The 27,863-nt window shown below is 37.7% G+C and overlaps 88 pseudogenes; all 88 read left to right on the top strand.

Annotated features, from left to right (window-relative positions):
- Positions 1-161: 161 nt before the first annotated feature.
- Positions 162-280, top strand: LOC140567372 (5S ribosomal RNA; annotated as a pseudogene).
- A 185-nt stretch (positions 281-465) lies between these two features.
- LOC140568541 (5S ribosomal RNA) lies at positions 466-584 on the top strand (annotated as a pseudogene).
- Positions 585-769: 185 nt separating this feature from the next.
- LOC140570872 (5S ribosomal RNA) lies at positions 770-888 on the top strand (annotated as a pseudogene).
- Positions 889-1,073: 185 nt separating this feature from the next.
- LOC140568539 (5S ribosomal RNA) lies at positions 1,074-1,192 on the top strand (annotated as a pseudogene).
- Positions 1,193-1,377: 185 nt separating this feature from the next.
- On the top strand, positions 1,378-1,496 carry LOC140566783 (5S ribosomal RNA; annotated as a pseudogene).
- Positions 1,497-1,681: 185 nt separating this feature from the next.
- On the top strand, positions 1,682-1,800 carry LOC140572442 (5S ribosomal RNA; annotated as a pseudogene).
- A 185-nt stretch (positions 1,801-1,985) lies between these two features.
- On the top strand, positions 1,986-2,104 carry LOC140571039 (5S ribosomal RNA; annotated as a pseudogene).
- Positions 2,105-2,583: 479 nt separating this feature from the next.
- LOC140568391 (5S ribosomal RNA) lies at positions 2,584-2,692 on the top strand (annotated as a pseudogene).
- Positions 2,693-2,877: 185 nt separating this feature from the next.
- LOC140572295 (5S ribosomal RNA) lies at positions 2,878-2,996 on the top strand (annotated as a pseudogene).
- Positions 2,997-3,181: 185 nt separating this feature from the next.
- LOC140567292 (5S ribosomal RNA) lies at positions 3,182-3,300 on the top strand (annotated as a pseudogene).
- Positions 3,301-3,485: 185 nt separating this feature from the next.
- On the top strand, positions 3,486-3,604 carry LOC140568139 (5S ribosomal RNA; annotated as a pseudogene).
- A 185-nt stretch (positions 3,605-3,789) lies between these two features.
- Positions 3,790-3,908, top strand: LOC140572655 (5S ribosomal RNA; annotated as a pseudogene).
- Positions 3,909-4,093: 185 nt separating this feature from the next.
- Positions 4,094-4,212, top strand: LOC140572653 (5S ribosomal RNA; annotated as a pseudogene).
- A 185-nt stretch (positions 4,213-4,397) lies between these two features.
- LOC140573258 (5S ribosomal RNA) lies at positions 4,398-4,516 on the top strand (annotated as a pseudogene).
- A 185-nt stretch (positions 4,517-4,701) lies between these two features.
- On the top strand, positions 4,702-4,820 carry LOC140571474 (5S ribosomal RNA; annotated as a pseudogene).
- Positions 4,821-5,005: 185 nt separating this feature from the next.
- LOC140572154 (5S ribosomal RNA) lies at positions 5,006-5,124 on the top strand (annotated as a pseudogene).
- Positions 5,125-5,309: 185 nt separating this feature from the next.
- Positions 5,310-5,428, top strand: LOC140572412 (5S ribosomal RNA; annotated as a pseudogene).
- A 185-nt stretch (positions 5,429-5,613) lies between these two features.
- LOC140572654 (5S ribosomal RNA) lies at positions 5,614-5,732 on the top strand (annotated as a pseudogene).
- A 185-nt stretch (positions 5,733-5,917) lies between these two features.
- Positions 5,918-6,036, top strand: LOC140568401 (5S ribosomal RNA; annotated as a pseudogene).
- A 185-nt stretch (positions 6,037-6,221) lies between these two features.
- On the top strand, positions 6,222-6,340 carry LOC140566881 (5S ribosomal RNA; annotated as a pseudogene).
- Positions 6,341-6,688: 348 nt separating this feature from the next.
- On the top strand, positions 6,689-6,807 carry LOC140571485 (5S ribosomal RNA; annotated as a pseudogene).
- A 185-nt stretch (positions 6,808-6,992) lies between these two features.
- On the top strand, positions 6,993-7,111 carry LOC140566486 (5S ribosomal RNA; annotated as a pseudogene).
- A 185-nt stretch (positions 7,112-7,296) lies between these two features.
- On the top strand, positions 7,297-7,415 carry LOC140566635 (5S ribosomal RNA; annotated as a pseudogene).
- Positions 7,416-7,600: 185 nt separating this feature from the next.
- Positions 7,601-7,719, top strand: LOC140572263 (5S ribosomal RNA; annotated as a pseudogene).
- A 185-nt stretch (positions 7,720-7,904) lies between these two features.
- LOC140568488 (5S ribosomal RNA) lies at positions 7,905-8,023 on the top strand (annotated as a pseudogene).
- A 185-nt stretch (positions 8,024-8,208) lies between these two features.
- On the top strand, positions 8,209-8,327 carry LOC140568269 (5S ribosomal RNA; annotated as a pseudogene).
- Positions 8,328-8,512: 185 nt separating this feature from the next.
- On the top strand, positions 8,513-8,631 carry LOC140571918 (5S ribosomal RNA; annotated as a pseudogene).
- A 185-nt stretch (positions 8,632-8,816) lies between these two features.
- Positions 8,817-8,935, top strand: LOC140566636 (5S ribosomal RNA; annotated as a pseudogene).
- Positions 8,936-9,120: 185 nt separating this feature from the next.
- LOC140572394 (5S ribosomal RNA) lies at positions 9,121-9,239 on the top strand (annotated as a pseudogene).
- A 185-nt stretch (positions 9,240-9,424) lies between these two features.
- Positions 9,425-9,543, top strand: LOC140568489 (5S ribosomal RNA; annotated as a pseudogene).
- A 489-nt stretch (positions 9,544-10,032) lies between these two features.
- On the top strand, positions 10,033-10,151 carry LOC140566765 (5S ribosomal RNA; annotated as a pseudogene).
- A 185-nt stretch (positions 10,152-10,336) lies between these two features.
- Positions 10,337-10,455, top strand: LOC140571496 (5S ribosomal RNA; annotated as a pseudogene).
- Positions 10,456-10,640: 185 nt separating this feature from the next.
- Positions 10,641-10,759, top strand: LOC140573350 (5S ribosomal RNA; annotated as a pseudogene).
- A 185-nt stretch (positions 10,760-10,944) lies between these two features.
- LOC140572413 (5S ribosomal RNA) lies at positions 10,945-11,063 on the top strand (annotated as a pseudogene).
- A 185-nt stretch (positions 11,064-11,248) lies between these two features.
- LOC140571508 (5S ribosomal RNA) lies at positions 11,249-11,367 on the top strand (annotated as a pseudogene).
- Positions 11,368-11,552: 185 nt separating this feature from the next.
- LOC140566108 (5S ribosomal RNA) lies at positions 11,553-11,671 on the top strand (annotated as a pseudogene).
- A 185-nt stretch (positions 11,672-11,856) lies between these two features.
- LOC140572274 (5S ribosomal RNA) lies at positions 11,857-11,975 on the top strand (annotated as a pseudogene).
- Positions 11,976-12,160: 185 nt separating this feature from the next.
- LOC140570104 (5S ribosomal RNA) lies at positions 12,161-12,279 on the top strand (annotated as a pseudogene).
- A 185-nt stretch (positions 12,280-12,464) lies between these two features.
- Positions 12,465-12,583, top strand: LOC140566071 (5S ribosomal RNA; annotated as a pseudogene).
- Positions 12,584-12,768: 185 nt separating this feature from the next.
- On the top strand, positions 12,769-12,887 carry LOC140568087 (5S ribosomal RNA; annotated as a pseudogene).
- A 185-nt stretch (positions 12,888-13,072) lies between these two features.
- On the top strand, positions 13,073-13,191 carry LOC140567806 (5S ribosomal RNA; annotated as a pseudogene).
- A 185-nt stretch (positions 13,192-13,376) lies between these two features.
- LOC140571510 (5S ribosomal RNA) lies at positions 13,377-13,495 on the top strand (annotated as a pseudogene).
- A 185-nt stretch (positions 13,496-13,680) lies between these two features.
- Positions 13,681-13,799, top strand: LOC140572707 (5S ribosomal RNA; annotated as a pseudogene).
- Positions 13,800-13,984: 185 nt separating this feature from the next.
- Positions 13,985-14,103, top strand: LOC140571676 (5S ribosomal RNA; annotated as a pseudogene).
- A 185-nt stretch (positions 14,104-14,288) lies between these two features.
- On the top strand, positions 14,289-14,407 carry LOC140567541 (5S ribosomal RNA; annotated as a pseudogene).
- Positions 14,408-14,592: 185 nt separating this feature from the next.
- Positions 14,593-14,711, top strand: LOC140568490 (5S ribosomal RNA; annotated as a pseudogene).
- Positions 14,712-14,896: 185 nt separating this feature from the next.
- LOC140571040 (5S ribosomal RNA) lies at positions 14,897-15,015 on the top strand (annotated as a pseudogene).
- A 185-nt stretch (positions 15,016-15,200) lies between these two features.
- On the top strand, positions 15,201-15,319 carry LOC140567488 (5S ribosomal RNA; annotated as a pseudogene).
- Positions 15,320-15,504: 185 nt separating this feature from the next.
- On the top strand, positions 15,505-15,623 carry LOC140572131 (5S ribosomal RNA; annotated as a pseudogene).
- A 185-nt stretch (positions 15,624-15,808) lies between these two features.
- On the top strand, positions 15,809-15,927 carry LOC140567912 (5S ribosomal RNA; annotated as a pseudogene).
- Positions 15,928-16,112: 185 nt separating this feature from the next.
- LOC140571521 (5S ribosomal RNA) lies at positions 16,113-16,231 on the top strand (annotated as a pseudogene).
- A 185-nt stretch (positions 16,232-16,416) lies between these two features.
- Positions 16,417-16,535, top strand: LOC140567411 (5S ribosomal RNA; annotated as a pseudogene).
- Positions 16,536-16,719: 184 nt separating this feature from the next.
- LOC140568235 (5S ribosomal RNA) lies at positions 16,720-16,838 on the top strand (annotated as a pseudogene).
- A 185-nt stretch (positions 16,839-17,023) lies between these two features.
- On the top strand, positions 17,024-17,142 carry LOC140572414 (5S ribosomal RNA; annotated as a pseudogene).
- Positions 17,143-17,327: 185 nt separating this feature from the next.
- On the top strand, positions 17,328-17,446 carry LOC140567490 (5S ribosomal RNA; annotated as a pseudogene).
- Positions 17,447-17,631: 185 nt separating this feature from the next.
- On the top strand, positions 17,632-17,750 carry LOC140572132 (5S ribosomal RNA; annotated as a pseudogene).
- A 185-nt stretch (positions 17,751-17,935) lies between these two features.
- LOC140567913 (5S ribosomal RNA) lies at positions 17,936-18,054 on the top strand (annotated as a pseudogene).
- A 185-nt stretch (positions 18,055-18,239) lies between these two features.
- On the top strand, positions 18,240-18,358 carry LOC140571533 (5S ribosomal RNA; annotated as a pseudogene).
- Positions 18,359-18,543: 185 nt separating this feature from the next.
- LOC140567412 (5S ribosomal RNA) lies at positions 18,544-18,662 on the top strand (annotated as a pseudogene).
- Positions 18,663-18,846: 184 nt separating this feature from the next.
- LOC140568236 (5S ribosomal RNA) lies at positions 18,847-18,965 on the top strand (annotated as a pseudogene).
- Positions 18,966-19,150: 185 nt separating this feature from the next.
- LOC140572493 (5S ribosomal RNA) lies at positions 19,151-19,269 on the top strand (annotated as a pseudogene).
- Positions 19,270-19,758: 489 nt separating this feature from the next.
- On the top strand, positions 19,759-19,877 carry LOC140573023 (5S ribosomal RNA; annotated as a pseudogene).
- A 185-nt stretch (positions 19,878-20,062) lies between these two features.
- Positions 20,063-20,181, top strand: LOC140573354 (5S ribosomal RNA; annotated as a pseudogene).
- Positions 20,182-20,366: 185 nt separating this feature from the next.
- On the top strand, positions 20,367-20,485 carry LOC140567612 (5S ribosomal RNA; annotated as a pseudogene).
- A 185-nt stretch (positions 20,486-20,670) lies between these two features.
- On the top strand, positions 20,671-20,789 carry LOC140571875 (5S ribosomal RNA; annotated as a pseudogene).
- A 185-nt stretch (positions 20,790-20,974) lies between these two features.
- On the top strand, positions 20,975-21,093 carry LOC140571595 (5S ribosomal RNA; annotated as a pseudogene).
- Positions 21,094-21,278: 185 nt separating this feature from the next.
- LOC140567067 (5S ribosomal RNA) lies at positions 21,279-21,397 on the top strand (annotated as a pseudogene).
- A 185-nt stretch (positions 21,398-21,582) lies between these two features.
- Positions 21,583-21,701, top strand: LOC140572491 (5S ribosomal RNA; annotated as a pseudogene).
- A 185-nt stretch (positions 21,702-21,886) lies between these two features.
- LOC140567448 (5S ribosomal RNA) lies at positions 21,887-22,005 on the top strand (annotated as a pseudogene).
- A 185-nt stretch (positions 22,006-22,190) lies between these two features.
- On the top strand, positions 22,191-22,309 carry LOC140567048 (5S ribosomal RNA; annotated as a pseudogene).
- Positions 22,310-22,494: 185 nt separating this feature from the next.
- LOC140567154 (5S ribosomal RNA) lies at positions 22,495-22,613 on the top strand (annotated as a pseudogene).
- A 185-nt stretch (positions 22,614-22,798) lies between these two features.
- Positions 22,799-22,917, top strand: LOC140571633 (5S ribosomal RNA; annotated as a pseudogene).
- Positions 22,918-23,102: 185 nt separating this feature from the next.
- On the top strand, positions 23,103-23,221 carry LOC140571887 (5S ribosomal RNA; annotated as a pseudogene).
- Positions 23,222-23,406: 185 nt separating this feature from the next.
- Positions 23,407-23,525, top strand: LOC140571596 (5S ribosomal RNA; annotated as a pseudogene).
- A 185-nt stretch (positions 23,526-23,710) lies between these two features.
- On the top strand, positions 23,711-23,829 carry LOC140566968 (5S ribosomal RNA; annotated as a pseudogene).
- Positions 23,830-24,014: 185 nt separating this feature from the next.
- LOC140572492 (5S ribosomal RNA) lies at positions 24,015-24,133 on the top strand (annotated as a pseudogene).
- Positions 24,134-24,320: 187 nt separating this feature from the next.
- LOC140566498 (5S ribosomal RNA) lies at positions 24,321-24,439 on the top strand (annotated as a pseudogene).
- A 185-nt stretch (positions 24,440-24,624) lies between these two features.
- On the top strand, positions 24,625-24,743 carry LOC140567668 (5S ribosomal RNA; annotated as a pseudogene).
- Positions 24,744-24,928: 185 nt separating this feature from the next.
- On the top strand, positions 24,929-25,047 carry LOC140571544 (5S ribosomal RNA; annotated as a pseudogene).
- Positions 25,048-25,232: 185 nt separating this feature from the next.
- Positions 25,233-25,351, top strand: LOC140568290 (5S ribosomal RNA; annotated as a pseudogene).
- A 185-nt stretch (positions 25,352-25,536) lies between these two features.
- On the top strand, positions 25,537-25,655 carry LOC140571467 (5S ribosomal RNA; annotated as a pseudogene).
- Positions 25,656-25,840: 185 nt separating this feature from the next.
- On the top strand, positions 25,841-25,959 carry LOC140568119 (5S ribosomal RNA; annotated as a pseudogene).
- A 185-nt stretch (positions 25,960-26,144) lies between these two features.
- On the top strand, positions 26,145-26,263 carry LOC140568312 (5S ribosomal RNA; annotated as a pseudogene).
- A 185-nt stretch (positions 26,264-26,448) lies between these two features.
- On the top strand, positions 26,449-26,567 carry LOC140566513 (5S ribosomal RNA; annotated as a pseudogene).
- Positions 26,568-26,752: 185 nt separating this feature from the next.
- Positions 26,753-26,871, top strand: LOC140566855 (5S ribosomal RNA; annotated as a pseudogene).
- Positions 26,872-27,054: 183 nt separating this feature from the next.
- On the top strand, positions 27,055-27,173 carry LOC140567949 (5S ribosomal RNA; annotated as a pseudogene).
- A 185-nt stretch (positions 27,174-27,358) lies between these two features.
- On the top strand, positions 27,359-27,477 carry LOC140567680 (5S ribosomal RNA; annotated as a pseudogene).
- A 185-nt stretch (positions 27,478-27,662) lies between these two features.
- Positions 27,663-27,781, top strand: LOC140570438 (5S ribosomal RNA; annotated as a pseudogene).
- Positions 27,782-27,863: the final 82 nt, after the last annotated feature.

Raw genomic sequence — 27,863 nt, forward strand, 5'->3', positions numbered from 1 at the left:
GCTTACATTTCCATGTTATTTACATATTTTGCACAAATTTGTAGTTAAAACTCTTTTGTGTTGTAAATGTTGATGTGTTAAAATGGAATGCTTTTTCTTGATTTTGAGCAAATATGGTCTTAGCTATGAAATTTGAATCCTCTAGTTTGCAAGGTTCTTCTGCTTACGGCCATTGCACCCTTAGCTCGCCTGATCTCGTCTGATCTCCGAAGCTACCTAGGGTTGGGCCTGGTTAGTACTTGAATGGGAGACTGTCTGGGAATACCAGGTGTTGTAAGCTTTTCCAGTCCTGCAAACAATTAAAGCTTACATTTCCATGTTATTTACATCTTTTGCACAAATTTGTAGTTGAAACTCATTTGTGTTGTAAATGTTGATGTGTTAAAATGGAATGCTTTTTCTTGATTTTGAACAAATATGGTCTTAGCTATGAAATTTGAATCCTCTAGTTTGCAAGGTTCTTCTGCTTACGGCCATTCCACCCTTAGATCGCCTGATCTCGTCTGATCTCAGAAGCTACCTAGGGTTGGGCCTGGTTAGTACTTGAATGGGAGACTGTCTGGGAATACCAGGTGTTGTAAGCTTTTCCAGTCCTGCAAACAATTAAAGCTTACATTTCCATGTTATTTACATCTTTTGCACAAATTTGTATTTGAAACTCTTTTGTGTTGTAAATTTTGATGTGTTGAAATGGAATGCTTTTTCTTGATTTTAAACAAATATGGTCTTATCTATGAAATTTGAATCCTCTAGTTTGCAAGGTTCTTCTGCTTACGGCCATTCCACCCTTAGAACGCCTGATCTCGTCTGGTCTCAGAAGCTACCTAGGGTTGGGCCTGGTTAGTACTTAAATGGGAGACTGTCTGGGAATACCAGGTGTTGTAAGCTTTTCCAGTCCTACAAACAATTAAAGCTTACATATCCATGTTATTTACATCTTTTGCACACATTTGTAGTTGAAACTCTTTTGTGATGTAAATTTTGATGTATTGAAATGGAATGCTTTTTCTTGGTTTTGAACAAATAAGGTCTTATCTATGAAATTTGAATCCTCTAGTTTGCAAGGCTCTTCTGCTTACGGCCATTCCACCCTTAAAACGCCTGATCTCGTCTGATCTCAGAAGCTACCTAGGGTTGGGCCTGGTTAGTACTTGAATGGGAGACTGAATGGGAATACCAGGTGTTGTAAGCTTTTCCAGTCCTGCAAACAATTAAAGCTTACATTTCCATGTTATTTACATCTTTTGCACAAATTTGTAGTTGAAACTCTTTTGTGTTGTAAATGTTGATGTGTTAAAATGGAATGCTTTTTCTTGGTTTTGAACAAATATGGTCTTATCTATGAAATTTGAATCCTCTAGTTTGCAAGGTTCTTCTGCTTACGGCCATTCCACCCTTAGATCGCCGGATCTCGTCTGATCTCAGAAGCTACCTAGGGTTGGGCCTGGTTAGTACTTGAATGGGAGACTGTCTGGGAATACCAAGTGTTGTAAGCTTTTCCAGTCCTGCAAACAATTAAAGCTTACATTTCCATGTTATTTACATCTTTTGCACAAATTTGTAGTTGAAACTCTTTTGTGTTGTAAATTTTGATGTGTTGAAATGGAATGCTTTTTCTTGGTTTTGAACAAATATGGTCTTAGCTATGAAATTTGAATCCTCTAGTTTGCAAGGTTCTTCTGCTTACGGCCATTCCACCCTTAGAACGCCTGATCTCATCTGATCTCAGAAGCTACCTAGGGTTGGGCCTGGTTAGTACTTGAATGGGAGACTGAATGGGAATACCAGGTGTTGTAAGCTTTTCCAATCCTGCAAACAATTAAAGCTTACATTTCCATGTTATTTACATCTTTTGCACAAATTTGTAGTTGAAACTCTTTTGTGTTGTAAATTTTGATGTGTTGAAATGGAATGCTTTTTCTTGGTTTTGAACAAATATGGTCTTAGCTATGAAATTTGAATTCTCTAGTTTGCACGGTTCTTCTGCTTACGGCCATTCCACCCTTAGAACGCCTGATCTTGTCTGATCTCAGAAGCTACCTAGGGTTGGGCCTGGTTAGTACTTGAATGGGAGACTGTCTGGGAATACCAGGTGTTGTAAGCTTTTTCAATCCTGCAAACAATGAAAGCTTACATTTCCATGTTATTTACATCTTTTGCACAAATTTGTAGTTGAAACTCTTTTGTGTTGTAAATTTTGATGTGTTGAAATGGAATGCTTTTTCTTGGTTTTGAACAAATATGGTCTTAGCTATGAAATTTGAATTCTCTAGTTTGCACGGTTCTTCTGCTTACGCCCATTCCACCCTTAGAACGTCTGATCTCAGAAGCTACCTAGGGTTGGGCCTGGTTAGTACTTGAATTGGAGACTGTCTGTGAATACCAGGTGTTGTAAGCTTTTTCAATCCTGCAAACAATGAAAGCTTACATTTCCATTTTTTTTTCATCTTTTGCACAAATTTGTATTTGAAACTCTTTTGTGTTGTAAATGTTGATGTGTTGAAATGGAATGCTTTTTCTTGATTTTAAACAAATATGGTCTTTTCTATGAAATTTGAATCCTCTAGTTTGCAAGGTTCTTCTGCTTACGGCCATTCCACCCTTAGAACGTCTGATCTCAGAAGCTACCTAGGGTTGGGCCTGGTTAGTACTTGAATGGGAGACTGTCTGGGAATACCAGGTGTTGTAAGCTTTTCCAGTCCTGCAAACAATTAAAGCTTACATTTCCATGTTATTTACATCTTTTGCACAAATTTGTAGTTGAAACTCTTTTGTGTTGTAAATGTTGATGTGTTAAAATGGAATGCTTTTTCTTGGTTTTGAACAAATATGGTCTTAGCTATGAAATTTGAATCCTCTAGTTTGCAAGGTTCTTCTGCTTACGGCCATTCCACCCTTAGATCGCCTGATCTCGTCTGATCTCAGAAGCTACCTAGGGTTGGGCCTGGTTAGTACTTGAATGGGAGACTGTCTGGGAATACCAAGTGTTGTAAGCTTTTCCAGTCCTGCAAACAATTAAAGCTTACATTTCCATGTTATTTACATCTTTTGCACAAATTTGTAGTTGAAACTCTTTTGTGTTGTAAATTTTGATGTGTTGAAATGGAATGCTTTTTCTTGGTTTTGAACAAATATGGTCTTAGCTATGAAATTTGAATCCTCTAGTTTGCAAGGTTCTTTTGCTTACGGCCATTCCACCCTTAGAATGCCTGATCTTGTCTGATCTCAGAAGCTAGCTAGGGTTGGGCCTGGTTAGTACTTGAATGGGAGACTGAATGGGAATACCAGGTGTAGTAAGCTTTTTCAATCCTGCAAACAAAGAAAGCTTACATTTCCATGTTATTTACATCTTTTGCACAAATTTGTAGTTGAAACTCTTTTGTGTTATAAATGTTGATGTGTTAAAATGGAATGCTTTTTCTTGGTTTTGAACAAATATGGTCTTAACTATGAAATTTGAATTCTCTAGTTTGCATGGTTCTTCTGTTTACGGCCATTCCACCCTTAGAACGCCTGATCTTGTCTGATCGCAGAAGCTACTTAGGGTTGGGCCTGGTTAGTACTTGAATGTGAGACTGTCTGGGAATACCAGGTGTTGTAAGCTTCTTCAATCCTGCAAACAATGAAAGCTTACATTTCCATTTTTTTTTCATCTTTTGCACAAATTTGTATTTGAAACTCTTTTGTGTTGTAAATGTTGATGTGTTGAAATGGAATGCTTTTTCTTGATTTTAAACAAATATGGTCTTATCTATGAAATTTGAATCCTCTAGTTTGCAAGGTTCTTCTGCTTACAGCCATTCCACCCTTAGAACGCCTGATCTCGTCTGATCTCAGAAGCTGCCTAGGGTTGGGCCTGGTTAGTACTTGAATGGGAGACTGAATGGGAATACCAGGTGTTGTAAGCTTTTCCAGTCCTGCAAACAATTAAAGCTTACATTTCCATGTTATTTACATATTTTGCACAAATTTGTAGTTGAAACTCTTTTGTGTTGTAAATGTTGATGTGTTAAAATGGAATGCTTTTTCTTGATTTTGAACAAATATGGTCTTAGCTATGAAATTTGAATCCTCTAGTTTGCAAGGTTCTTCTGCTTACGGCCATTGCACCCTTAGATCGCCTGATCTCGTCTGATCTCAGAAGCTACCTAGGGTTGGGCCTGGTTAGTACTTGAATGGGAGACTGTCTGGGAATACCAGGTGTTGTAAGCTTTTCCAGTCCTGCAAACAATTAAAGCTTACATTTCCATGTTATTTACATCTTTTGCACAAATTTGTAGTTGAAACTCTTTTGTGTTGTAAATGTTGATGTGTTAAAATGGAATGCCTTTTCTTGGTTTTGAACAAATATGGTCTTAGCTATGAAATTTGAATTCTCTAGTTTGCATGGTTCTTCTGTTTACGGCCATTCCACCCTTAGAACGCCTGATCTTGTTTGATCTCAGAAGCTACTTAGGGTTGGGCCTGGTTAGTACTTGAATGGGAGACTGTCTGGGAATATCAGGTGTTGTAAGCTTTTTCAATCCTGCAAACAATGAAAGCTTACATTTCCATTTTTTTTTCATCTTTTGCACAAATTTGTATTTGAAACTCTTTTGTGTTGTAAATGTTGATGTGTTGAAATGGAATGCTTTTTCTTGATTTTTAACAAATATGGTCTTATCTATGAAATTTGAATCCTCTAGTTTGCAAGGTTCTTCTGCTTACGGCCATTCCACCCTTAGAACGCCTGATCTCGTCTGATCTCAGAAGCTACCTAGGGTTGGGCCTGGTTAGTACTTGAATGGGAGACTGTCTGGGAATACCAGGTGTTGTAAGCTTTTCCAGTCCTGCAAACAATTAAAGCTTACATTTCCATGTTATTTACATCTTTTGCACACATTTGTAGTTGAAACTCTTTTGTGTTGTAAATTTTGATGTGTTGAAATGGAATGCTTTTTCTTGGTTTTGAACAAATATGGTCTTAGCTATGAAATTTGAATTCTCTAGTTTGCACGGTTCTTCTGCTTACGGCCATTCCACCCTTAGAATGCCTGATCTTGTCTGATCTCAGAAGCTACCTAGGGTTGGGCCTGGTTAGTACTTGAATGGGAGACTGTCTGGGAATACCAGGTGTTGTAAGCTTTTCCAGTCCTGCAAACAATTAAAGCTTACATTTCCATGTTATTTACATCTTTTGCACAAATTTGTAGTTGAAACACTTTTGTGTTGTAAATTTTGATGGGTTGAAATGGAATGCTTTTTCTTTGTTTTAAACAAATATGGTCTTATCTATGAAATTTGAATCCTCTAGTTTGCAAGGTTCTTCTGCTTACGGCCATTCCACCCTTAGAACGCCTGATCTCGTCTGATCTCAGAAGCTACCTAGGGTTGGGCCTGGTTAGTACTTGAATGGGAGACTGAATGGGAATACCAGGTTTTGTAAGCTTTTCCAATCCTGCAAACAATTAAAGCTTACATTTCCATGTTATTTACATCTTTTGCACAAATTTGTAGTTGAAACTCTTTTGTGTTGTAAATGTTGATGTGTTAAAATGGAATGCTTTTTCTTGATTTTGAACAAATATGGTCTTAGCTATGAAATTTGAATCCTCTAGTTTGCAAGGTTCCTCTGCTTACGGCCATTGCACCCTTAGATCGCCTGATCTCGTCTGATCTCAGAAGCTACCTAGGGTTGGGCCTGGTTAGTACTTGAATGGGAGACTGTCTGGGAATACCAGGTGTTGTAAGCTTTTCCAGTCCTGCAAACAATTAAAGCTTACATTTCCATGTTATTTACATCTTTTTCACAAATTTGTAGTTGAAACTCTTTTGTGTTGTAAATTTTGATGTGTTGAAATGGAATGCTTTTTCTTGGTTTTGAACAAATATGGTCTTATCTATGAAATTTGAATCCTCTAGTTTGCAAGGTTCTTCTGCTTATGGCCATTCCACCCTTAGAATGCCTGATCTTGTCTGATCTCAGAAGCTAGCTAGGGTTGGGCCTGGTTAGTACTTGAATGGGAGACTGAATGGGAATACAAGGTGTAGTAAGCTTTTTCAATCCTGCAAAGAAAGAAAGCTTACATTTCCATGTTATTTACATCTTTTGCACAAATTTGTAGTTGAAACTCTTTTGTGTTGTAAATGTTGATGTGTTAAAATGGAATGCTTTTTCTTGGTTTTGAACAAATATGGTCTTAGCTATGAAATTTGAATTCTCTAGTTTGCATGGTTCTTCTGTTTACGGCCATTCCACCCTTAGAACGCCTGATCTTGTCTGATCTCAGAAGCTACTTAGGGTTGGGCCTGGTTAGTACTTGAATGGGAGACTGTCTGGGAATACCAGGTGTTTTAAGCTTTTCCAGTCCTGCAAACAATTAAAGCTTACATTTCCATGTTATTTACATCTTTTGCACAAATTTGTATTTGAAACTCTTTTGTGTTGTAAATTTTGATGTATTGAAATGGAATGCTTTTTCTTGGTTTTGAACAAATATGGTCTTATCTATGAAATTTGAATCCTCTAGTTTTTTTCATCTTTTGCACAAATTTGTATTTGAAACTCTTTTGTGTTGTAAATGTTGATGTGTTGAAATGGAATGCTTTTTCTTGATTTTAAACAAATATGGTCTTATCTATGAAATTTGAATCCTCTAGTTTCATCTTATCTATGAAATTTGAATCCTCTAGTTTGCAAGGTTCTTCTGCTTACGGCCATTCCACCCTTAGAACGCCTGATCTCGTCTGATCTCAGAAGCTACCTAGGGTTGGGCCTGGTTAGTACTTGAATGGGAGACTGTCTGGGAATACCAGGTGTTGTAAGCTTTTCCAGTCCTGCAAACAATTAAAGCTTACATTTCCATGTTATTTACATCTTTTGCACAAATTTGTAGTTGAAACTCTTTTGTGTTGTAAATGTTGATGTGTTAAAATGGAATGCTTTTTCTTGGTTTTGAACAAATATGGTCTTAGCTATGAAATTTGAATTCTCTAGTTTGCAAGGTTCTTCTGCTTACGGCCATTCCACCTTTAGAACGCCTGATCTCGTCTGATCTCAGAAGCTACCTAGGGTTGGGCCTGGTTAGTACTTGAATGGGAGACTGTCTGGGAATACCAGGTGTTGTAAGCTTTTCCAGTCCTGCAAACAATTAAAGCTTACATTTCCATGTTATTTACATCTTTTGCACACATTTGTAGTTGAAACTCTTTTGTGATGTAAATTTTGATGTGTTGAAATGGAATGCTTTTTCTTGGTTTTGAACAAATATGGTCTTAGCTATGAAATTTGAATTCTCTAGTTTGCACGGTTCTTCTGCTTACGGCCATTCCACCCTTAGAATGCCTGATCTTGTCTGATCTCAGAAGCTACTTAGGATTGGGCCTGGTTAGTACTTGAATGGGAGACTGTCTGGGAATACCAGGTGTTGTAAGCTTTTTCAATCCTGCAAACAATTAAAGCTTACATTTCCATTTTTTTTTCATCTTTTGCACAAATTTGTATTTGAAACTCTTTTGTGTTGTAAATGTTGATGTGTTGAAATGGAATGCTTTTTCTTGATTTTAAACAAATATGGTCTTATCTATGAAATTTGAATCCTCTAGTTTGCAAGGTTCTTCTGCTTACGGCCATTCCACCCTTAGAACGCCTGATCTCGTCTGATCTCAGAAGCTACCTAGGGTTGGGCCTGGTTAGTACTTGAATGGGAGACTATCTGGGAATACCAGCTGTTGTAAGCTTTTCCAGTCCTGCAAACAATTAAAGCTTACATTTCCATGTTATTTACATCTTTTGCACACATTTGTAGTTGAAACTCTTTTGTGATGTAAATTTTGATGTGTTGAAATGGAATGCTTTTTCTTGGTTTTGAACAAATATGGTCTTATCTATGAAATTTGAATCCTCTAGTTTGCAAGGTTCTTCTGCTTACGGCCATTCCACCCTTAGAACGCCTGATCTCGTCTGATCTCAGAAGCTACCTAGGGTTGGGCCTGGTTAGTACTTGAATGGGAGACTGAATGGGAATACCAGGTGTTGTAAGCTTTTCCAGTCCTGCAAACAATTAAAGCTTACATTTCCATGTTATTTACATATTTTGCACAAATTTGTAGTTGAAACTCTTTTGTGTTGTAAATGTTGATGTGTTAAAATGGAATGCTTTTTCTTGATTTTGAACAAATATGGTCTTAGCTATGAAATTTGAATCCTCTAGTTTGCAAGGTTCTTCTGCTTACGGCCATTGCACCCTTAGATCGCCTGATCTTGTCTGATCTCAGAAGCTACCTAGGGTTGGGCCTGGTTAGTACTTGAATGGGAGACTGTCTGGGAATACCAGCTGTTGTAAGCTTTTCCAGTCCTGCAAACAATTAAAGCTTACATTTCCATGTTATTTACATCTTTTGCACAAATTTGTAGTTGAAACTCTTTTGTGTTGTAAATGTTGATGTGTTAAAATGGAATGCTTTTTCTTGGTTTTGAACAAATATGGTCTTAGCTATGAAATTTGAATTCTCTAGTTTGCAAGGTTCTTCTGCTTACGGCCATTCCACCTTTAGAACGCCTGATCTTGTCTGATCTCAGAAGCTACCTAGGGTTGGGCCTGGTTAGTACTTGAATGGGAGACTGTCTGGGAATACCAGGTGTTGTAAGCTTTTCCAGTCCTGCAAACAATTAAAGCTTACATTTCCATGTTATTTACATCTTTTGCACACATTTGTAGTTGAAACTCTTTTGTGATGTAAATTTTGATGTGTTGAAATGGAATGCTTTTTCTTGGTTTTGAACAAATATGGTCTTAGCTATGAAATTTGAATTCTCTAGTTTGCACGGTTCTTCTGCTTACGGCCATTCCACCCTTAGAATGCCTGATCTTGTCTGATCTCAGAAGCTACTTAGGATTGGGCCTGGTTAGTACTTGAATGGGAGACTGTCTGGGAATACCAGGTGTTGTAAGCTTTTTCAATCCTGCAAACAATGAAAGCTTACATTTCCATTTTTTTTTCATCTTTTGCACAAATTTGTATTTGAAACTCTTTTGTGTTGTAAATGTTGATGTGTTGAAATGGAATGCTTTTTCTTGATTTTAAACAAATATGGTCTTATCTATGAAATTTGAATCCTCTAGTTTGCAAGGTTCTTCTGCTTACGGCCATTCCACCCTTAGAACGCCTGATCTCGTCTGATCTCAGAAGCTACCTAGGGTTGGGCCTGGTTAGTACTTGAATGGGAGACTGTCTGGGAATACCAGCTGTTGTAAGCTTTTCCAGTCCTGCAAACAATTAAAGCTTACATTTCCATGTTATTTACATCTTTTGCACACATTTGTAGTTGAAACTCTTTTGTGATGTAAATTTTGATGTGTTGAAATGGAATGCTTTTTCTTGGTTTTGAACAAATATGGTCTTATCTATGAAATTTGAATCCTCTAGTTTGCAAGGTTCTTCTGCTTACGGCCATTCCACCCTTAGAACGCCTGATCTCGTCTGATCTCAGAAGCTACCTAGGGTTGGGCCTGGTTAGTACTTGAATGGGAGACTGAATGGGAATACCAGGTGTTGTAAGCTTTTCCAGTCCTGCAAACAATTAAAGCTTACATTTCCATGTTATTTACATATTTTGCACAAATTTGTAGTTGAAACTCTTTTGTGTTGTAAATGTTGATGTGTTAAAATGGAATGCTTTTTCTTGATTTTGAACAAATATGGTCTTAGCTATGAAATTTGAATCCTCTAGTTTGCAAGGTTCTTCTGCTTACGGCCATTGCACCCTTAGATCGCCTGATCTTGTCTGATCTCAGAAGCTACCTAGGGTTGGGCCTTGTTAGTACTTGAATGGGAGACTGTCTGGGAATACCAGCTGTTGTAAGCTTTTCCAGTCCTGCAAACAATTAATGCTTACATTTCCATGTTATTTACATCTTTTGCACAAATTTGTAGTTGAAACTCTTTTGTGTTGTAAATGTTGATGTGTTAAAATGGAATGCTTTTTCTTGGTTTTGAACAAATATGGTCTTAGCTATGAAATTTGAATTCTCTAGTTTGCATGGTTCTTCTGTTTACGGCCATTCCACCCTTAGAACGCCTGATCTTGTTTGATCTCAGAAGCTACTTAGGGTTGGGCCTGGTTAATACTTGAATGGGAGACTGTCTGGGAATACCAGGTGTTGTAAGCTTTTTCAATCCTGCAAACAATGAAAGCTTACATTTCCATTTTTTTTTCATCTTTTGCACAAATTTGTATTTGAAACTCTTTTGTGTTGTAAATGTTGATGTGTTGAAATGGAATGCTTTTTCTTGATTTTAAACAAATATGGTCTTATCTATGAAATTTGAATCCTCTAGTTTGCAAGGTTCTTCTGCTTACGGCCATTCCACCCTTAGAACGCCTGATCTCGTCTGATCTCAGAAGCTACCTAGGGTTGGGCCTGGTTAGTACTTGAATGGGAGACTGTCTGGGAATACCAGGTGTTGTAAGCTTTTCCAGTCCTGCAAACAATTAAAGCTTACATTTCCATGTTATTTACATCTTTTGCACACATTTGTAGTTGAAACTCTTTTGTGATGTAAATTTTGATGTGTTGAAATGGAATGCTTTTTCTTGGTTTTGAACAAATATGGTCTTAGCTATGAAATTTGAATTCTCTAGTTTGCACGGTTCTTCTGCTTACGGCAATTCCACCCTTAGAATGCCTGATCTTGTCTGATCTCAGAAGCTACCTAGGGTTGGGCCTGGTTAGTACTTGAATGGGAGACTGTCTGGGAATACCAGGTGTTGTAAGCTTTTCCAGTCCTGCAAACAATTAAAGCTTACATTTCCATGTTATTTACATCTTTTGCACAAATTTGTAGTTGAAACACTTTTGTGTTGTAAATTTTGATGTGTTGAAATGGAATGCTTTTTCTTTGTTTTAAACAAATATGGTCTTATCTATGAAATTTGAATCCTCTAGTTTGCAAGGTTCTTCTGCTTACGGCCATTCCACCCTTAGAACGCCTGATCTCGTCTGATCTCAGAAGCTACCTAGGGTTGGGCCTGGTTAGTACTTGAATGGGAGACTGAATGGGAATACCAGGTTTTGTAAGCTTTTCCAATCCTGCAAACAATTAAAGCTTACATTTCCATGTTATTTACATCTTTTGCACAAATTTGTAGTTGAAACTCTTTTGTGTTGTAAATGTTGATGTGTTAAAATGGAATGCTTTTTCTTGATTTTGAACAAATATGGTCTTAGCTATGAAATTTGAATCCTCTAGTTTGCAAGGTTATTCTGCTTACGGCCATTCCACCCTTAGAACGCCTGATCTCGTCTGATCTCAGAAGCTACCTAGGGTTGGGCCTGGTTAGTACTTGAACGGGAGACTGAATGGGAATACCAGGTGTTGTAAGCTTTTCCAGTCCTGCAAACAATTAAAGCTTACATTTCCATGTTATTTACATATTTTGCACAAATTTGTAGTTGAAACTCTTTTGTGTTGTAAATGTTGATGTGTTAAAATGGAATGCTTTTTCTTGATTTTGAACAAATATGGTCTTAGCTATGAAATTTGAATCCTCTAGTTTGCAAGGTTCTTCTGCTTACGGCCATTGCACCTTTAGATCGCCTGATCTCGTCTGATCTCAGAAGCTACCTAGGGTTGGGCCTGGTTAGTACTTGAATGGGAGACTGTCTGGGAATACCAGGTGTTGTAAGCTTTTCCAGTCCTGCAAACAATTAAAGCTTACATTTCCATGTTATTTACATCTTTTGCACAAATTTGTAGTTGAAACTCTTTTGTGTTGTAAATGTTGATGTGTTAAAATGGAATGCTTTTTCTTGGTTTTGAACAAATATGGTCTTAGCTATGAAATTTGAATTCTCTAGTTTGAATGGTTCCTCTGTTTACGGCCATTCCACCCTTAGAACGCCTGATCTTGTTTGATCTCAGAAGCTACTTAGGGTTGGGCCTGGTTAGTACTTGAATGGGAGACTGTCTGGGAATACCAGGTGTTGTAAGCTTTTTCAATCCTGCAAACAATGAAAGCTTACATTTCCATTTTTTTTTCATCTTTTGCACAAATTTGTATTTGAAACTCTTTTGTGTTGTAAATGTTGATGTGTTGAAATGGAATGCTTTTTCTTGATTTTAAACAAATATGGTCTTATCTATGAAATTTGAATCCTCTAGTTTGCAAGGTTCTTCTGCTTACGGCCATTCCACCCTTAGAACGCCTGATCTCGTCTGATCTCAGAAGCTACCTAGGGTTGGGCCTGGTTAGTACTTGAATGGGAGACTGTCTGGGAATACCAGGTATTGTAAGCTTTTCCAGTCCTGCAAACAATTAAAGCTTACATTTCCATGTTATTTACATCTTTTGCACACATTTGTAGTTGAAACTCTTTTGTGATGTAAATTTTGATGTGTTGAAATGGAATGCTTTTTCTTGGTTTTGAACAAATATGGTCTTAGCTATGAAATTTGAATTCTCTAGTTTGCACGGTTCTTCTGCTTACAGCCATTCCACCCTTAGAATGCCTGATCTTGTCTGATCTCAGAAGCTACCTAGGGTTGGGCCTGGTTAGTACTTGAATGGGAGACTGTCTGGGAATACCAGGTGATGTAAGCTTTTCCAGTCCTGCAAACAATTAAAGCTTACATTTCCATGTTATTTACATCTTTTGCACAAATTTGTAGTTGAAACTCTTTTGTGTTGTAAATTTTGATGTGTTGAAATGGAATGCTTTTTCTTGGTTTTGAACAAATATGGTCTTATCTATGAAATTTGAATCCTCTAGTTTGCAAGGTTCTTCTGCTTATGGCCATTCCACCCTTAGAATGCCTGCTCTTGTCTGATCTCAGAAGCTAGCTAGGGTTGGGCCTGGTTAGTACTTGAATGGGAGACTGTCTGGGAATACCAGGTGTTGTATGCTTTTCCAGTCCTGCAAACAATTAAAGCTTACATTTCCATGTTATTTACATCTTTTGCACAAATTTGTAGTTGAAACTCTTTTGTGTTGTAAATTTTGATGTGTTGAAATGGAATGCTTTTTCTTGGTTTTGAACAAATATGGTCTTATCTATGAAATTTAAATCCTCTAGTTTGCAAGGTTCTTCTGCTTATGGCCATTCCTCCCTTAGAATGCCTGATCTTGTCTGATCTCAGAAGCTAGCTAGGGTTGGGCCTGGTTAGTACTTGAATGGGAGACTGAATGGGAATACCAGGTGTAGTAAGCTTTTTCAATCCTGCAAACAAAGAAAGCTTACATTTCCATGTTATTTACATCTTTTGCACAAATTTGTAGTTGAAACTCTTTTGTGTTGTAAATGTTGATGTGTTGAAATGGAATGCTTTTTCTTGATTTTAAACAAATATGGTCTTATCTATGAAATTTGAATCCTCTAGTTTGCAAGGTTCTTCTGCTTACGGCCATTCCACCCTTAGAACGCCTGATCTCGTCTGATCTCAGAAGCTACCTAGGGTTGGGCCTGGTTAGTACTTGAATGGGAGACTGTCTGGGAATACCAGGTGTTGTAAGCTTTTCCAGTCCTGCAAACAATTAAAGCTTACATTTCCATGTTATTTACATCTTTTGCACACATTTGTAGTTGAAACTCTTTTGTGTTGTAAATTTTGATGTGTTGAAATGGAATGCTTTTTCTTTGTTTTAAACAAATATGGTCTTATCTATGAAATTTGAATCCTCTAGTTTGCAAGGTTCTTCTGCTTACGGTCATTCCACCTTTAGAACGCCTGATCTCGTCTGATCTCAGAAGCTACCTAGGGTTGGGCCTGGTTAGTACTTGAATGGGAGACTGAATGGGAATACCAGGTTTTGTAAGCTTTTCCAGTCCTGCAAACAATTAAAGCTTACATTTCCATGTTATTTACATCTTTTGCACAAATTTGTAGTTGAAACTCTTTTGTGTTGTAAATTTTGATGTGTTAAAATGGAATGCTTTTTCTTGGTTTTGAACAAATATGGTCTTAGCTATGAAATTTGAATTCTCTAGTTTGCATGGTTCTTCTGTTTACGGCCATTCCACCCTTAGAACGCCTGATCTTGTCTGATCTCAGAAGCTACTTAGGGTTGGGCCTGGTTAGTACTTGAATGGGAGACTGTCTGGGAATACCAGGTGTTGTAAGCTTTTTCAATCCTGCAAACAATGAAAGCTTACATTTCCATTTTTTTTTCATCTTTTGCACAAATTTGTATTTGAAACTCTTTTGTGTTGTAAATGTTGATGTGTTGAAATGGAATGCTTTTTCTTGATTTTAAACAAATATGGTCTTATCTATGAAATTTGAATCCTCTAGTTTGAAAGGTTCTTCTGCTTACGGCCATTCTACCCTTAGAACGCCTGATCTTGTCTGATCTCAGAAGCTACCTAGGGTTGGGCCTGGTTAGTACTTGAATGGGAGACTGTCTGGGAATACCAGCTGTTGTAAGCTTTTCCAGTCCTGCAAACAATTAAAGCTTACATTTCCATGTTATTTACATCTTTTGCACACATTTGTAGTTGAAACTCTTTTGTGATGTAAATTTTGATGTGTTGAAATGGAATGCTTTTTCTTGGTTTTAAACAAATATGGTCTTATCTATGAAATTTGAATCCTCTAGTTTGCAAGGTTCTTCTGCTTACGGCCATTCCACCCTTAGAACGCCTGATCTCGTCTGATCTCAGAAGCTACCTAGGGTTGGGCCTGGTTAGTACTTGAATGGGAGACTGAATGGGAATACCAGGTGTTGTAAGCTTTTCCAGTCCTGCAAACAATTAAAGCTTACATTTCCATATTATTTACATCTTTTGCACACATTTGTAGTTGAAACTCTTTTGTGATGTAAATTTTGATGTGTTGAAATGGAATGCTTTTTCTTGGTTTTGAACAAATATGGTCTTAGCTATGAAATTTGAATCCTCTAGTTTGCAAGGTTCTTCTGCTTACGGCCATTCCACCCTTAGAACGCCTGATCTTGTCTGATCTCAGAAGCTACCTAGGGTTGGGCCTGGTTAGTACTTGAATGGGAGACTGTCTGGGAATACCAGGTGTTGTAAGCTTTTTCAATCCTGCAAACAATGAAAGCTTACATTTCCATGTTATTTACATCTTTTGCACAAATTTGTAGTTGAAACTCTTTTGTTTTGTAAATTTTGATGTGTTGAAATGGAATGCTTTTTCTTGATTTTGGACAAATATGGTCTTAGCTATGAAATTTGAATTCTCTAGTTTGCACGGTTCTTCTGCTTACAGCCATTCCACCCTTAGAATGCCTGATCTTGTCTGATCTCAGAAGCTACCTAGGGTTGGGCCTGGTTAGTACTTGAATGGGAGACTGAATGGGAATACCAAGTGTTGTAAGCTTTTCCAGTCCTGCAAACAATTAAAGCTTACATTTCCATATTATTTACATATTTTGCACAAATTTGTAGTTGAAACTCTTTTGTGTTGTAAATGTTGATGTGTTAAAATGGAATGCTTTTTCTTGATTTTGAACAAATATGGTCTCAGCTATGAAATTTGAATCCTCTAGTTTGCAAGGTTCTTTTGCTTACGGCCATTCCAACCTTAGATCGCCTGATCTCGTCTGATCTCAGAAGCTACCTAGGGTTGGGCCTGGTTAGTACTTGAATGGGAGACTGTCTGGGAATACCAGGTGTTGTAAGCTTTTTCAGTCCTGCAAACAATTAAAGCTTACATTTCCATGTTATTTACATCTTTTGCACAAATTTGTAGTTGAAACTCTTTTGTGTTGTAAATTTTGATGTGTTGAAATGGAATGCTTTTTCTTGTTTTTGAACAAATATGGTCTTATCTATGAAATTTGAATCCTCTAGTTTGCAAGGTTCTTCTGCTTACGGCCATTCCACCCTTAGAATGCCTCATCTTGTCTGATCTCAGAAGCTAGCTAGGGTTGGGCCTGGTTAGTACTTGAATGGGAGACTGAATGGGAATACCAGGTGTTGTAAGCTTTTTCAATCCTGCAAACAAAGAAAGCTTACATTTCCATGTTATTTACATCTTTTGCACAAATTTGTAGTTGAAACTCTTTTGTGTTGTAAATGTTGATGTGTTAAAATGGAATGCTTTTTCTTGGTTTTGAACAAATATGGTCTTAGCTATGAAATTTGAATCCTCTAGTTTGCAAGGTTCTTCTGCTTACGGCCATTCCACCCTTAGAACGCCTGATCTCGTCTGATCTCAGAAGCTACCTAGGGTTGGGCCTGGTTAGTACTTGAATGGGAGACTGTCTGGGAATACCAGGTGTTGTAAGCTTTTCCAGTCCTGCAAACAATTAAAGCTTACGTTTCCATGTTATTTACATCTTTTGCACAAATTTGTAGTTGAAACTCTTTTGTGTTGTAAATTTTGATGTGTTGAAATGGAATGCTTTTTCTTGGTTTTGAACAAATATTGTCTTAGCTATGAAATTTGAATCCTCTAGTTTGCAAGGTTCTTCTGCTTACGGCCATTCCACCCTTAGAACGCCTGATCTCGTCTGATCTCAGAAGCTACCTAGGGTTGGGCCTGTTTAGTACTGGAATGGGAGAGTGTCTGGGCATACCAGGTGTTGTAAGCTTTTTCAATCCTGCAAACAATTAAAGTTTACATTTCCATTTTTTTTCATCTTTTGCACAAATTTGTATTTGAAACTCTTTTGTGTTGTAAATTTTGATGTGTTGAAATGGAATGCTTTTTCTTGGTTTTGAACAAATATGGTCTTATCTATGAAATTTGAATCCTCTAGTTTGCAAGGTTCTTCTGCTTACGGCCATTCCACCCTTAGAGCGCCTCATCTCGTCTGATCTCTGAAGCTACCTCGGGTTGGGCCTGGTTAGTACTTGAATGGGAGACTGTCTGGGAATACCTGGTGTTGCAAGCTTTTCCAGTCCTGCAAACAATTAAAGCTTACATTTCCATGTTATTTACATCTTTTGCACAAATTTGTAGTTGAAACACTTTTGTGTTGTAAATTTTGATGGGTTGAAATGGAATGCTTTTTCTTTGTTTTAAACAAATATGGTCTTATCTATGAAATTTGAATCCTCTAGTTTGCAAGGTTCTTCTGCTTACGGCCATTCCACCCTTAGAACGCCTGATCTCGTCTGATCTCAGAAGCTACCTAGGGTTGGGCCTGGTTAGTACTTGAATGGGAGACTGAATGGGAATACCAGGTTTTGTAAGCTTTTCCAATCCTGCAAACAATTAAAGCTTACATTTCCATGTTATTTACATCTTTTGCACAAATTTGTAGTTGAAACTCTTTTGTGTTGTAAATGTTGATGTGTTAAAATGGAATGCTTTTTCTTGATTTTGGACAAATATGGTCTTAGCTATGAAATTTGAATTCTCTAGTTTGCACGGTTCTTCTGCTTACAGCCATTCCACCCTTAGAATGCCTGATCTTGTCTGATCTCAGAAGCTACCTAGGGTTGGGCCTGGTTAGTACTTGAATGGGAGACTGAATGGGAATACCAAGTGTTGTAAGCTTTTCCAGTCCTGCAAACAATTAAAGCTTACATTTCCATATTATTTACATATTTTGCACAAATTTGTAGTTGAAACTCTTTTGTGTTGTAAATGTTGATGTGTTAAAATGGAATGCTTTTTCTTGATTTTGAACAAATATGGTCTCAGCTATGAAATTTGAATCCTCTAGTTTGCAAGGTTCTTTTGCTTACGGCCATTCCAACCTTAGATCGCCTGATCTCGTCTGATCTCAGAAGCTACCTAGGGTTGGGCCTGGTTAGTACTTGAATGGGAGACTGTCTGGGAATACCAGGTGTTGTAAGCTTTTTCAGTCCTGCAAACAATTAAAGCTTACATTTCCATGTTATTTACATCTTTTGCACAAATTTGTAGTTGAAACTCTTTTGTGTTGTAAATTTTGATGTGTTGAAATGGAATGCTTTTTCTTGTTTTTGAACAAATATGGTCTTATCTATGAAATTTGAATCCTCTAGTTTGCAAGGTTCTTCTGCTTACGGCCATTCCACCCTTAGAATGCCTCATCTTGTCTGATCTCAGAAGCTAGCTAGGGTTGGGCCTGGTTAGTACTTGAATGGGAGACTGAATGGGAATACCAGGTGTTGTAAGCTTTTTCAATCCTGCAAACAAAGAAAGCTTACATTTCCATGTTATTTACATCTTTTGCACAAATTTGTAGTTGAAACTCTTTTGTGTTGTAAATGTTGATGTGTTAAAATGGAATGCTTTTTCTTGGTTTTGAACAAATATGGTCTTAGCTATGAAATTTGAATCCTCTAGTTTGCAAGGTTCTTCTGCTTACGGCCATTCCACCCTTAGAACGCCTGATCTCGTCTGATCTCAGAAGCTACCTAGGGTTGGGCCTGGTTAGTACTTGAATGGGAGACTGTCTGGGAATACCAGGTGTTGTAAGCTTTTCCAGTCCTGCAAACAATTAAAGCTTACGTTTCCATGTTATTTACATCTTTTGCACAAATTTGTAGTTGAAACTCTTTTGTGTTGTAAATTTTGATGTGTTGAAATGGAATGCTTTTTCTTGGTTTTGAACAAATATTGTCTTAGCTATGAAATTTGAATCCTCTAGTTTGCAAGGTTCTTCTGCTTACGGCCATTCCACCCTTAGAACGCCTGATCTCGTCTGATCTCAGAAGCTACCTAGGGTTGGGCCTGTTTAGTACTGGAATGGGAGAGTGTCTGGGCATACCAGGTGTTGTAAGCTTTTTCAATCCTGCAAACAATTAAAGTTTACATTTCCATTTTTTTTCATCTTTTGCACAAATTTGTATTTGAAACTCTTTTGTGTTGTAAATTTTGATGTGTTGAAATGGAATGCTTTTTCTTGGTTTTGAACAAATATGGTCTTATCTATGAAATTTGAATCCTCTAGTTTGCAAGGTTCTTCTGCTTACGGCCATTCCACCCTTAGAGCGCCTCATCTCGTCTGATCTCTGAAGCTACCTCGGGTTGGGCCTGGTTAGTACTTGAATGGGAGACTGTCTGGGAATACCTGGTGTTGCAAGCTTTTCCAGTCCTGCAAACAATTAAAGCTTACATTTCCATGTTATTTACATCTTTTGCACAAATTTGTAGTTGAAACTCTTTTGTGTTGTAAATTTTGATGTGTTGAAATGGAATGCTTTTTCTTGGTTTTGAACAAATATGGTCTTAGCTATGAAATTTGAATCCTCTAGTTTGCAAGGTTCTTCTGCTTTTGGCCATTCCACCCTTAGAACGCCTGATCTCGTCTGATCTCAGAAGCTACCCAGAGTTGGGCCTGGTTAGTACTTGAATGGGAGACTGTCTGGGAATACCAGGTGTTGTAAGCTTTTTCAATCCTGCAAACAATGAAAGCTTACATTTCCATTTTTTTTTCATCTTTTGCACAAATTTGTAGTTGACACTCTTTTGTGTTGTAAATGTTGATGTGTTGAAATGGAATGCTTTTTCTTGATTTTAAACAAATATGGTCTTATCTATGAAATTTTAATCCTCTAGTTTGCAAGGTTCTTCTGCTTACGGCCATTCCACCCTTAGAGCGCCTCATCTCGTCTGATCTCAGAAGCTGCCTCGGTTTGGGCCTGGTTAGTACTTGAATGGGAGACTGTCTGGGAATACCAGGTGTTGTAAGCTTTTCCAGTCCTGCAAACAATTAAAGCTTACATTTCCATGTTATTTACATCTTTTGCACAAATTTGTAGTTGAAACTCTTTTGCGTTGCAAATTTTGATGTGTTGAAATGGAATGCTTTTTCTTGGTTTTGAACAAATATGGTCTTAGCTATGAAATTTGAATCCTCTAGTTTGCAAAGTTATTCTGCTTACGGCCATTCCACCCTTAGAACGCCTGATCTTGTCGGATCTCAGAAGGTACCTAGGGTTGGGCCTGGTTAGTACTTGAATGGGAGACTGTCTGGGAATACCAGGTGTTGTAAGCTTTTCCAGTCCTGCAAACAATTAAAGCTTACATTTCCATGTTATTTACATCTTTTGCAAAAATTTGTAGTTGAAACTCTTTTGTGTTGTAAATTTTGATGTGTTGAAATGGAATGCTTTTTCTTGGTTTTGAACAAATATGGTCTTAGCTATGAAATTTGAATCCTCTAGTTTGCAAGGTTCTTCTGCTTATGGCCATTCCACCCTTAGAACGCCTGGTCTCGTCTGATCTCTGAAGCTACCCAGGGTTGGGCCTGTTTAGTACTTGAATGGGAGACTGTCTGGGAATACCAGGTGTTGTAAGCTTTTTCAATCCTGCAAACAATGAAAGCTTAAATTTCCATTTTTTTTTCATCTTTTGCACAAATTTGTATTTGAAACTCTTTTGTGTTGTAAATGTTGATTTGTTGAAATGGAATGCTTTTTCTTGATTTTAAATAAGTATGGTCTTATCTATGAAATTTGAATCCTCTAGTTTGCAAGGTTCTTCTGCTTACGGCCATTCCACCCTTAGAGCGCCTCATCTCGTCTGATCTCTGAAGCTACCTCGGGTTGGGCCTGGTTAGTACTTGAATGGGAGACTGTCTGGGAATACCTGGTGTTGTAAGCTTTTCCAGTCCTGCAAACAATTAAAGCTTACATTTCCATGTTATTTACATCTTTTGCACAAATTTGTAGTTGAAACTCTTTTGTGTTGTAAATTTTGATGTGTTGAAATGGAATGCTTTTTCTTGGTTTTGAACAAATATGGTCTTAGCTATGAAATTTGAATCCTCTAGTTTGCAAGGTTCTTCTGCTTATGGCCATTCCACCCTTAGAACGCCTGATCTCGTCTGATCTCAGAAGCTACCCAGGGTTGGGCCTGGTTAGTACTTGAATGGGAGACTGTCTGGGAATTCCAGGTGTTGTAAGCTTTTCCAGTCCTGCAAACAATTAAAGCTTACATTTCCATGTTATTTACATCTTTTGCACAAATTTGTAGTTGAAACTCTTTTGTGTTGTAAATTTTGATGTGTTGAAATGGAATGCTTTTTCTTGGTTTTGAACAAATATGGTCTTAGCTATGAAATTTGAATCCTCTAGTTTGCAAGGTTCTTCTGCTTATGGCCATTCCACCCTTAGAACGCCTGGTCTCGTCTGATCTCAGAAGCTACCCAGGGTTGGGCCTGTTTAGTACTTGAATGGGAGACTGTCTGGGAATACCAGGTGTTGTAAGCTTTTCCAATCCTGCAAACAATGAAAGCTTACATTTCCATGTTATTTACATCTTTTCCACAAATTTGTAGTTGAAACTCTTTTGTGTTGTAAATTTTGATGTGTTGAAATGGAATGCTTTTTCTTGGTTTTGAACAAATATGGTCTTAGCAATGAAATTTGAATCCTCTAGTTTGCAAGGTTCTTCTGCTTATGGCCATTCCACCCTTAAAACGCCTGGTCTTGTCTTATCTCAGAAGCTACCCAGGGTTGGGCCTGGTTAGTACTTGAATGGGAGACTTTCTGGGAATTCCAGGTGTTGTAAGCTTTTCCAGTCCTGCAAACAAATAAAGCTTACATTTCCATGTTATTTACATCTTTTGCACAAATTTGTAGTTGAAACTCTTTTGTGTTGTAAATTTTGATGTGTTGAAATGGAATGCTTTTTCTTGGTTTTGAACAAATATGGTCTTAGCTATGAAATTTGAAACCTCTAGTTTGAAAGGTTCTTCTGCTTACGGCCATTCCACCCTTAGAACGCCTGGTCTTGTCTGATCTCAGAAGCTACCTAGGGTTGGGCCTGGTTAGTACTTGAATGGGAGACTGTCTGGGAATACCAGGTGTTGTAAGCTTTTCCAGTCCTGCAAACAATTAAAGCTTAGATTTCCATGTTATTTACATCTTTTGCACAAATATGTAGTTGAAACTCTTTTGTGTTGAAAATTTTGATGTGTTGAAATGGAATGCTTTTTCTTGGTTTTGAACAAATATGGTCTTATCTATGAAATTTGAGTCCTCTAGTTTGCAAGGTTCTTCTGCTTATGGCCATTCCACCCTTAGCACGCCTGTTCTCGTCTGATCTCAGAAGCTACCTAGGGTTGGGCCTGGTTAGTAGTTGAATGGGAGACTGAATGGGAATACCAGGTGTTGTAAGCTTTTCCAATCCTGCAAACAATTAAAGCTTACGTTTCCATCTTATTTACATCTTTTGCACAAATTTGAAGTTGAAACTCTTTTGTGTTGTAAATTTTGATGTGTTGAAATGGAATGCATTTTCTTGGTTTTGAACAAATATGGTCTTAGCTATGAAATTTGAATCCTCTAGTTGGCAAGGTTCTTCTGCTTACGGCCATTCTACCCTTAGAAAGCCTGATACCGTCTGATCTCAGAAGCTACCTAGGGTTGGGCCTGGTTAGTACTTGAATGGGAGACTGTCTGGGAATACCAGGTGTTGTAAGCTTTTCCAGTCCTGCAAACAATTAAAGCTTACATTTCCATGTTATTTACATCTTTTGCACAAATTTGTAGTTGAAACTCTTTTGTGTTGTAAATTTTGATGTGTTGAATTGGAATGCTTTTTCTTGGTTTTGAACAAATATGGTCTTAGCTATGAAATTTGAATTCTCTAGTTTGCACGGTTCTTTTGCTTGCGGCCATTCCACCCTTAGAACGCCTGATCTTGTCTGATCTCAGAAGCTACCTAGGGTTGGGCCTGGTTAGTACTTGAATGGGAGACTGTCTGGGAATACCAGTTGTTGTAAGCTTTTCCAGTCCTGCAAACAATTAAAGCTTACATTTCCATGTTATTTACATCTTTTGCACAAATTTGTAGTTGAAACTCTTTTGTGTTGTAAATTTTGATGTGTTGAAATGGAATGCTTTTTCTTGGTTTTGAACAAATATGGTCTTAGCTATGAAATTTGAATTCTCTAGTTTGCACGGTTCTTCTGCTTACGACCATTCCACCCTTAGAACGCCTGATCTCGTCTGATCTCAGAAGCTACCTAGGGTTGGGCCTGGTTAGTACTTGAATGGGAGACTGTCTGGGAATACCAGGTGTTGTTAGGTTTTGCAGTCCTGCAAACAATTAAAGCTTACATTTCCATGTTATTTACATCTTTTGCACAAATTTGTAGTTGAAACTCTTTTGTGTTGTAAATTTTGATGTGTTGAAATGGAATGCTTTTTCTTGGTTTTGAACAAATATGGTCTTAGCTATGAAATTTGAATCCTCTAGTTTGCAAGGTTCTTCTGCTTATGGCCATTCCACCCTTAGAACGCCTGATCTCGTCTGATCTCAGAAGCTACCCAGGGTTGGGCCTGGTTAGTACTTGAATGGGAGACTGTCTGGGAATTCCAGGTGTTGTAAGCTTTTCCAGTCCTGCAAACAATTAAAGCTTACATTTCCATGTTATTTACATCTTTTGCACAAATTTGTAGTTGAAACTCTTTTGTGTTGTAAATTTTGATGTGTTGAAATGGAATGCTTTTTCTTGGTTTTGAACAAATATGGTCTTAGCTATGAAATTTGAATCCTCTAGTTTGCAAGGTTCTTCTGCTTATGGCCATTCCACCCTTAGAACGCCTGGTCTCGTCTGATCTCAGAAGCTACCCAGGGTTGGGCCTGTTTAGTACTTGAATGGGAGACTGTCTGGGAATACCAGGTGTTGTAAGCTTTTCCAATCCTGCAAACAATGAAAGCTTACATTTCCATGTTATTTACATCTTTTCCACAAATTTGTAGTTGAAACTCTTTTGTGTTGTAAATTTTGATGTGTTGAAATGGAATGCTTTTTCTTGGTTTTGAACAAATATGGTCTTAGCAATGAAATTTGAATCCTCTAGTTTGCAAGGTTCTTCTGCTTATGGCCATTCCACCCTTAAAACGCCTGGTCTTGTCTTATCTCAGAAGCTACCCAGGGTTGGGCCTGGTTAGTACTTGAATGGGAGACTTTCTGGGAATACCAGGTGTTGTAAGCTTTTCCAGTCCTGCAAACAAATAAAGCTTACATTTCCATGTTATTTACATCTTTTGCACAAATTTGTAGTTGAAACTCTTTTGTGTTGTAAATTTTGATGTGTTGAAATGGAATGCTTTTTCTTGGTTTTGAACAAATATGGTCTTAGCTATGAAATTTGAAACCTCTAGTTTGAAAGGTTCTTCTGCTTACGGCCATTCCACCCTTAGAACGCCTGGTCTTGTCTGATCTCAGAAGCTACCTAGGGTTGGGCCTGGTTAGTACTTGAATGGGAGACTGTCTGGGAATACCAGGTGTTGTAAGCTTTTCCAGTCCTGCAAACAATTAAAGCTTACATTTCAATGTTATTTACATCTTTTGCACAAATTTGTAGTTGAAACTCTTTTATGTTGTAAATTTTGATGTGTTGAAATGGAATGCTTTTTCTTGGTTTTGAACAAATATGGTTCTTATCTATGAAATTTGAATCCTCTAGTTTGCAAGGGATTTTTTGCTTACGGCCATTCCACCCTTAGAACGCCTGATCTCGTCTGATCTCAAAAGCTACCTAGGGTTGGACCTGGTTAGTACTTGAATGGGAGACTGTCTGGGTATACCAGGTGTTGTAAGCTTTTCCAATCCTGCAAACAATTAAAGCTTACGTTTCCATGTTATTTACATCTTTTGCACAAATTTGTAGTTGAAACTCTTTTGTGTTCCAAATTTTGATGTCTTGAAATGGAATGCTTTTTCTTGGTTTTGAACAAAAATGGTCTTAGCTATGAAATTTAAATCCTCTAGTTTGCAAGGTTCTTCTGCTTATGGCCATTCCACCCTTAGAACGCCTGATCTCATCTGATTTCAGAAACAACCGAGAGTTGGGCCTGGTTAGTACTTGAATGGGAGACTGTCTGGGAATACCAGGTGTTATAAGCTTTTCCAGTCCTGCAAACAATTAAAGCTTACATTTCCATGTTATTTACATCTTTTGCACAAATTTGTAGTTGAAACTCTTTTGTGTTGTAAATTTTGATGTGTTGAAATGGAATGCTTTTTCTTGGTTTTGAACAAATATGGTCTTAGCTATGAAATTTGAATCCTCTAGTTTGCAAGGCTCTTCTGCTTACGGCCATTCCACCCTTAGAACGCCTGATCTCGTCTGATCTCAGAAGCTACCTAGGGTTGGGCCTGGTTAGTACTTGAATGGGAGACTGTCTGGGAATACCAGGTGTTGTAAGCTTTTCCAGTCCCGCAAACAATTAAAGCTTACATTTCCATGTTATTTACATCTTTTGCACAAATTTGTAGTTGAAACTCTTTTGTGTTGTAAATTTTGATGTGTTGAAATGGAATGCTTTTTCTTGGTTTTGAACAAATATGGTCTTAGCTATGAAATTTGAATTCTCTAGTTTGCACGGTTCTTCTGCTTGCGGCCATTCCACCCTTAGAACGCCTGATCTTGTCGGATCTCAGAAGCTACCTAGGGTTGGGCCTGGTTAGCGCTTGAATGGGAGACTGTCTGGGAATACCAGGTGTTGTAAGCTTTTCCAGTCCTGTAAACAATTAAAGCTTACATTTCCATGTTATTTACATCTTTTGCACAAATTTGTAGTTGAAACTCTTTTGTGTTGTAAATTTTGATGTTTTGAAATTGAATGCTTTTTCTTGGTTTTGAACAAATATGGTCTTAGCTATGAAATTTGAATCCTCTAGTTTGCAAGGTTCTTCTGCTTATGGCCATTCCACCCTTAGAACGCCTGATCTCGTCTGATCTCAGAAGCTACCTAGGGTTGGGCCTGGTTAGTACTTGAAAGGGAGACTGTCTGGGAAAACCAGGTGTTGTAAGCTTTTCCAGTCCTGCAAACAATTAAAGCTTACATTTCCATGTTATTTACATCTTTCACACAAATTTGTAGTTGAAACTCTTTTGTGTTGTAAATTTTGATGTGTTGAAATGGAATGTTTTTTTTTGGTTTTGAACAAATATGGTCTTATCTATGAAATTTGAATCCTCTAGTTTGCAAGGTTATTCTGCTTATGGCCATTCCACCCTTAGAACGCCTGATATCGTCTGATCTCAGAAGCTACCTAGACTTGGGCCTGGTTAGTACTTGAATGGGAGACTGTCTGGGAATACCAGGTGTTGTAAGCTTTTTCAATCCTGCAAACAATTAAAGCTTACATTTCCATGTTATGTACATCTTTTGCACAAATTTGTAGTTGAAACTCTTTTGTGCTGTAAATTTTGATGTGTTGAAATGCAATGCTTTTTCTTGGTTTTGAACAAATATGGTCTTATCTATGAAATTTGAATCCTCTAGTTTGCAAGGCTCTTCTGCTTATGGCCATTCCACCCTTAGAATGCCTGATCTTGTCTGATCTCAGAAGCTGCCTAGGGTTGGGCCTGGTTAGTACTTGAATGGGAGACTGAATGGGAATACCAGGTGTTGTAAGGTTTTCCAGTCCTGCAAACAATTAAAGCTTACATTTCCATGTTATTTACATCTTTTGCACAAATTTGTAGTTGAAACTCTTTTGTGTTGTAAATTTTGATGTGTTGAAATGGAATGCTTTTTCTTGGTTTTGAACAAATATTGTCTTAGCTATGAAATTTGAATCCTCTAGTTTGCAAGGTTCTTCGGCTTATGGCCATTCCACCATTAGAACGCCTGGTCTCGTCTGATCTCTGAAGCTACCCAGGGTTGGGCCTGGTTAGTACTTGAATGGGAGACTGTCTGGGAATACCAGGTGTTGTAAGCTTTTCCAATCCTGCAAACAATTAAAGCTTACATTTCCATGTTATTTACATCTTTTGCACAAATTTGTAGTTGAAACTCTTTTGTGTTGTAAATTTTGATGTGTTGAAATGGAATGCTTTTTCTTGGTTTTGAACAAATATGGTCTTAGCTATGAAATTTGAATCCTCTAGTTTGCAAGGCTCTTCTGCTTATGGCCATTCCACCCTTAGAACGCCTGATCTTGTCTGATCTCAGAAGCTACCTAGGGTTGGGCCTGGTTAGTACTTGAATGGGAGACTGTCTGGGAAAACCAGGTTTTGTAAGCTTTTTCAATCATGCAAACAATTAAAGCTTACATTTCCATTTTTTTCATCTTTTGCACAAATTTGTATTTGAAACTCTTTTGTGTTGTAAATGTTGATGTGTTGAAATGGAATGCTTTTTCTTGGTTTTGAACAAATATGGTCTTAGCTATGAAATTTGAATCCTCTAGTTTGCAAGGTTCTTTTGCTTACGGCCATTCCACCCTTAGAACGCCTGTTCTAGTCTGATCTCAGAAGCTACCTCGGGTTGGGCCTGGTTAGTACTTGAATGGGAGACTGAATGGGAATACCAGGTGTTGTAAGCTTTTCCAGTCCTGCAAACAATTAAAGCTTACATTTCCATGTTATTTACATCTTTTGCACAAATTCGTAGTTGAAACTCTTTTGTGTTGTAAATTTTGATGTGTTGAAATGGAATGCTTTTTCTTGGTTTTGAACAAATATGGTCTTATCTATGAAATTTGAATCCTCTAGTTTGCAAGGTTCTTCTGCTTACGTCCATGCCACCCTTAGAACGCCTGATCTTGTCTGATCTCAGAAGCTGCCTAGGGTTGGGCTTGGTTAGTACTTGAATGGGAGACTGAATGGGAATACCAGGTGTTGTAAGCTTTTCCAATCCTGCAAACAATTAAAGCTTACATTTCCATGTTATTTACATCTTTTGCACAAATTTGTACTTGAAACTCTTTTGTGTTGTAAATTTTGATGTGTTGAAATGGAATGCTTTTTCTTGGTTTTGAACAAATATTGTCTTAGCTATGAAATTTGAATCCTCTAGTTTGCAAGGTTTTTCGGCTTATGGCCATTCCACCCTTAGAATGCCTGGTCTCGTCTGAACTCAGAAGCTACCCAGGGTTGGGCCTGGTTAGTACTTGAATGGGAGACTGTCTGGGAATACCAGGTGTTGTAAGCTTTTCCAATCCTGCAAACAATTAAAGCTTACATTTCCATGTTATTTACATCTTTTGCACAAATTTGTAGTTGAAACTCTTTTG

The sequence above is a fragment of the Salminus brasiliensis genome, chromosome 11 (genome assembly GCF_030463535.1).
Source record: "Salminus brasiliensis chromosome 11, fSalBra1.hap2, whole genome shotgun sequence".
Classification (NCBI taxonomy): Eukaryota; Metazoa; Chordata; class Actinopteri; order Characiformes; family Bryconidae; genus Salminus; species Salminus brasiliensis.